This window comes from Fukomys damarensis, unplaced genomic scaffold (assembly GCF_012274545.1).
Source record: "Fukomys damarensis isolate Sample0158 unplaced genomic scaffold, DMR_v1.0_HiC HiC_scaffold_26, whole genome shotgun sequence".
Classification (NCBI taxonomy): domain Eukaryota; kingdom Metazoa; phylum Chordata; class Mammalia; order Rodentia; family Bathyergidae; genus Fukomys; species Fukomys damarensis.
Genome location: NW_022900938.1, coordinates 26144826 through 26151199, shown reverse-complemented (window position 1 = coordinate 26151199; position 6374 = coordinate 26144826).

The following is a 6374-nucleotide window of genomic DNA, read 5'->3' as shown; positions in this document are numbered from 1 at the left end:
TTCTTTTTTTTGGGGTTTTTTTTTTTTTTTTTTTTTTTTTTTTTTTTTTTTCCGGCACAAAAGATTGAACCCAGGGCCTTTGCACTGAGTTACACTCAGCCATTTGCTGGTGGTGGTGGTGGTGGTTGTTCTTGTTGTTGGAGACAGGGCTTTCCTAAGTCACTAAATGGCTCAGACAGGGCTCAAACTTGTGAGCCTCCTGCCTCAGTCTTCCAGAGTGCTGGGATCACAGAGGTGCACCACCCACCCTGATTTGGGTGCCATTTATGTTAAACAGTAAAATCACCAACAAACGCAAAGAAGCTGGCAACAAATGGGCCATAAAAAGGATGCCCACTTGCAGCATGAGAACTGGAACAAGAAGAGGGAAACATCATCACCTTATCCAGCCTTAGTCAGGAGTGCCCGTGGGTCCAACTCAGTTTTCACCAACCTGCCATGTCCGGGGATCACTGTGAGGGTGGTGGTTATTGTTCAGGGTTCTCCTAAGAAATAGAAAAGCACTGGGAGATATATACATGCATGTGAGAGACATGCAGAGAGGGAGCTTGGCTTGGTAGGCAGAATTGGCTCACCAAGATCCTAAAGGCTGAGAAGTTCCAAGATCTGCACTTGGGGAGCTGAGGACAAAGCAGAGGTGACGGTGGGAGCTCCAGGCCACCTCTGAGTTCAGAGGCAGAAGACGACCAGTGACCTCAGAGACAGGCAGAGAGAGACCAACGTCCTTTTGTTCTGTCCAGGCTTTGGGTAAGTTGAGCAAAGCTCACTGACACTGGAAAAAGCATCAGCTTTACTCACTCTACAAATGCAAATGTTAATCTCATTCAAAAACACCCTCACAGACACACCCCAAATGGCAGTTAAGCAAATGCTGTATCTAGATACCTATCCTACTACCAGGTCAGGTTGATGTAAAATTAACCGTCACCTGCCAAACCATCGATTTGGGGTTATAAAGAAATGTTAGTGAGTAAGTGAATTCCAAAATACAGAACCCACTGATAATAAGGGGCGACTGTTACCACCCATCAGTGGTGTGTTGGAGTGGGTCCAACCAGCTTGAGTGGGCAGAACATTACATTTTCTGAACATTTTTGAATGAATTGTTAAACAAGATCATTATTTAGAAATTAGAAACTTCCTAGGCATGGTGGCACACACATGTACTTCCAGCTACTCAGGAGGCTGAGGCAGGACATTGCAAGTTTGAGGTCAGCCTGGGCAATTTAGAGAGACACTAATTTGAAATAAAAAGTAAAAAGGGCTGGGGGGGTAGCTCAGCACTTGCTTAACACACACAAGGCCTTGAGTATAATCCTCAATACTGCAAATATATGCATTTATATTACAATTTTAAATTTTAATTAATTTATCTATTATGGTGTTGAGGATTGAATTCAAGATGCTCATGGAGGTGCATCCCTTAGCACTTTTTATTTTTTATTTTGAGACAAGTCTCAGTGACTTGCCCAGACTGGGCTTGAACTTGCAATTCTCCTGCCTCAGCTTCCTGAGTGGCTGGGATTATGGGTATGTGTCATCCTGGTGATTTAAATTGTATTTAGAAATACAGGTAATATGCACTCCAAAACACTACTTGCTAGTTCTTTTTGTATCCATTACAGTCATTTGTGCTCTGAGGTTATTTACACCTATTGTATCTGTATGATGGAAATACCATGTAACAGCATAGTACCATGCATTTCTTCCCAGCTCGGTGCTCCGTGACGTTACACTCCTAGCTTGTACTGTAATTAGCCATAATGGGGGCATTTATGGAAAAATCTATGGAAAACTCTATGGAAATCAATACTTCCCTTTCCCTTCTTTGTTTATGATGAGTCAGTCGTTAAATATTTGCCAGCACATGTTACCTACACATACAGAAACTGTGGCTCAAAGACGTTGTCACCCATCATGCAGTTTGCAAGCAGTAGAGTTTGCAGTAGACCTGAGTGAATCCAAAACTTCTGCATGCTTTTTCTGATTTGCTGTTCCATTCCGAGTCACAAAGCACCCAGCTCCTTCCCCAGCCTAAGCCCACACCCTTCCATGGGCAAATAGGTATCGCAGAACACTGATTCAAAACGGGTCAATCTCAACCGTTCGACAATTTGATGCACATTGCAGATGAGAAGGATAGAAGAAATCTGGGCATTAGAATGATTTAGAGGTGTGGATTTTAAGAATGGGCTGAAAATATTCTAGAGAAATATTACAAAGTCCGAAAGTTATAGGAAATGAAAGGGCAATTGCGGCCCCATCTCCCCTTCTTTTAAAGCCATAGCAGGTCATTTGATTTGTCGGGATTAAATATATGGCTTCTGCTAGTTTTCCTCACCTGGGATTCTAGTAACTATTTGGTAAGCCAACAAGTAAGCAGCATGTAGAATGTCAGACCGGCTGGAACCATATACCAAGGATGAGTTCAAAAGGATCTCTGGTGTTTTTAAGAGTAATGGGTGCTTTTTATTTTTTAATTTTTTTCTTAATTTTTATTTGCATTAGTACATGTTTACAGCACAAAATGATTACATTCCTTGTGGAAAGTTTGGTACATGTACGTAATACATCTTAATTCCTTTTTTTTGTCTCCATCCCCTCCCTTTCCTCCTCCCACTCTTTTTTATTTATTATAATTTTTAACTTCATTTGTAATTAGTACATATTGATCGTACATATTGATCATATTCATCATAGGGAATTTGTACCTGTGTGTGACATATCTCAATTCTTTTTCCCCCGTTTATCTCCCCTTCCTTCAACCCTTCTTCCCCTACCCATTTACAAAAATTTGCTTCTGTTTTCTTCCTTTCATTCTCTCTCTCTCTTTTTTTTTTTTTTTTTGGCGCCAGGGGTCAAACTCAGAACCTTGTTCTTGCTGGGCAGGCACAGCGCCACTGAGCTAAATCCCCAGCCCTCCATTCTCTTTTTTTTTTTTTTTTCTTTTTCCTTCCCTTACCCCTTCCCTCATTCCAATGAACATGTTCCTCCTATCTTCCAATATATAACCTCTATTATGTCACTTATGTTACTCTGGGTTTCTCACACAAGAGAAAGAATGTGGTATTTAAACTTGTGCATCTGGTTTATTTCACTTAAGATTGTGGTCTCAAGGTGCATCCATTTTCCTCAAATGATTCAAATTTATCCTTCTTTATGGGAAAATAGTACTCCATTGTATATAAATAGCACATTTTTAAAACCCATTCAAATGTTATGGATATATGGGCGGTTTCCAAGATTTAGCTATTATTAATTGTGCTGCTCTAAACATGGATATGCATATATCCCAGGATATGATGCTTTTAAATCTTTTGGGAAGATACCTAGAAAGGGAACTGAGTCAAATGGAACCACTAGTTTTAGTTTTTTGAGGAATCTCCACACTGATTTCCACAGTCGTTGTACCATTTTACACTCCCACCAGCAATGGAGAAGGATTCCTTTTTCCCTACAGCCTAGCCAGGATTTGTTATTGATTGATTTCTTAATGATAGCCATTCTTTCTAGAGTAAATTGGAGTCTCATTTGGCTTGCATTTCTTGAATAACCTGTGGTGTTGAGCATTTTTTCATGAATTTATTTGCTATTTGTATTTTTTCACCTGAGAAGTGTCTGTTCATTTCAGCTATTCATTTTTGGATTGTATCTTTATATTTGGGGACTCAGAATTTTTTGAGCTCTTTATATATTCTAGCTGAGAGGTAACTGGTGAAATTTTTTTCCTGTTCTTTGAGTTGTCTCTTCATTCTGTTGGTGGTTTCTTTTGCTATGCAAAAACATTTTAATTTTATGTGATTCCCAGTTGTTGATTCTTTGTAATGTTTCCTGTGTGATTGGCCTTTTGTTCATAGTCTTTGCCTACACCTATGTCTTCAAGAATTTTACCTATTCTATCTTCCAACAGATTGTTTCTGTTTTTACAGTTAGATCTTTGATCCATTTTGATATTAGTTTAGTGCTTAGTGAGAGAAATTAGGGAAACCACACCTTGTACAAGAGCATCAAGAAAAATGAAATACTGTACTTAGGAATCAATCTAATAAAGGAAGTGAAAGACCTATACATTGAAAATGACAATGCTCTGAAACAGGAGACTGAAGAAGAAATCAGAAAATGGAAAGATATCCTCTGTTCTTGGATAGACAGAGCCAATATACTAAAAGTGGTCATACTTCCAAAGCTGTTATACAGATTTAATGCAATCTGAATCAAAATACCAATAGCATGACTCACAGAGCTAGAGAAAAATTCACATGGAACCAAAAGAGACCTAGATTAGCACAAGCAATTCAGAGAAACAAGGCCAAGGCAGGGGAGGAATAAAAATTCCTGATTTGAAGTTAGGCTACAAAGCTACCACGATTAAAAAAACAGCATGGTACTGGCAAACAAACAAGAAAACAACAACAAAGAACACAACACAACACCTGAAGATCAGTGGAACAGAACAGAAAATGAAACAACTCCAAACACACTCAGCTACCTTATCTGACAAAGGGGCCAAACACCTGGCCCGGAAGAAAGGAAGCCTCTTTAATAAATGGGGCTGAGAAAACTGGCTTTCCACATGCTACATTTCCAGTGCTGCGACTTCTTAGTGGTATCACTTAGGAGTCATTTCTGTGTTATTATATACTAGAGCCAGAACACTAAGGAACACAACAAAATGCATATCAAAAATAAGTTGATACGTGCATTGAGCACCCATTCTGAATACGATGTTATGTTGGGCTATGTGAGGGGCATAAAGAAGTCAAAGATGGGGCTGGAAGCAGAGCTCGCAGTAGAGCACTAGCAAGTGTAAGGCCCCAGGTTTGGCCACTGAAAAATAAAATGAAATAAAATACATAAAATAAAAGTCAAAGCCAAAACTGCTGAAGGAGTTCTCAGTCTAGCGAGGCAGAACACAAGCAGTAATTTTAATGGTGCAAGTTAGCTCTAAAAAAAAAAGTTATACTGTTCTAGTGTGCAGCTCAAACTAAACGATAAATGTAAGTGGTTGAGGACAACGTGCTGCATCTCCACACTCGGGTGCCGTCTGCCTCCTGCATCTAACTCTTAATTGACCTTCAAGGCTAAATTCTACACCACCTCCTTGTGGAGTCCCTTGGAAAAGAAAAAGTGCAACCACTCAACTCTATCTGAATGCTTATCACAGCCTTCCCACTGGACTTTAAGCATCTTGAGGGCAGAGACTTTACCTTTTATGTCTGGATGATCAATACCGGCCGCAATGCCCACTGGCCAGTGGGTGTTCAGTCAGTGATTGTAGAATGAACCTGCAGAGTTACAGAGTAGAGCTGTGAGGAGACAACTCAGTTTGGGAAGAGTAAAAGATGAACTGGTGTTTGTAGTCTGAAGTTAAGATGGTGACAATCTGTTCATGTGGCACTGTCTACCCAAAGTTGGACATGCAGACAGAAAGTAGGTGCTGTTTTCCACTTTTCTTTAGATAAAGAAGTCAAAGCACAAAAAGGTAAGAATGTTGCCTGTGATCTCACAGCATGGCCAGAAGGGTGGTGATGTCCACACACCTTCATTTCTGTGTTGCCTGTTACAGCGGAATCTTGAAAAATGCCCATGGTTAGGAAAATAAAAGGAAGATAAATCCACAGATGGTGATAAGAACAAGAGCCAGGGATGCAGCTAGCTGCAGGGTGCTAGTCTGGTGTGCATGGGGCCCTGGTTTCCCTAAGAAATGCTGCAAAGGTTAAAAAAAAAATGATGTTAATGATGACCTTGCCTTCCTTCTTTCTCCTTTCCTTCCACTCCCCTCTCTTTGTGAACTGTTCCATCCCAAAGCCTCAGAGGGGACAGAGTTTCTGTGCCAAGTGGAGGATGGTGGCCTACAGTGGGGTGTAGGGGCCAAGGCCTGGAATCACTGAATGGCTCCTCCGGAGTATACCTAGTGCCCTGGGTTTTCATTCCTAGATCCTTCTAACTCTATTCTCTACCAGAAACTCTGGGGAAGTCATTGAGTCAAGCTGGGCTAGGAAAGCACTGGCTGGGTATAGAAAAGCTTGCTGGACTGGCAAGCAAAAGATGAAAGCTCAAAGAAGGATAGGAAAACCATGAGTTAATGGGACAAAGGTTACCATGAGTCATTTAAACAGTTATAATAAAAATATAGCATTGTTTTGGTGATATTTCTGCCAAAGATATATAACCTTGATCTATACAACCTTATAATCTATATAGCCTCCTCTATAACCTTAATCTAATCACAAGCAGGCATTAAATAAACCCAGATTTAAAAACATCTATAAATGGGACCAGGGATCTGGCTCAGTGGTTCTGTCACCTGTCTTGCAAGTACAAGGACCTGAGTTCGACCCGAATACCAAAAAAAAAAAAAAAAAAAAAAAAAA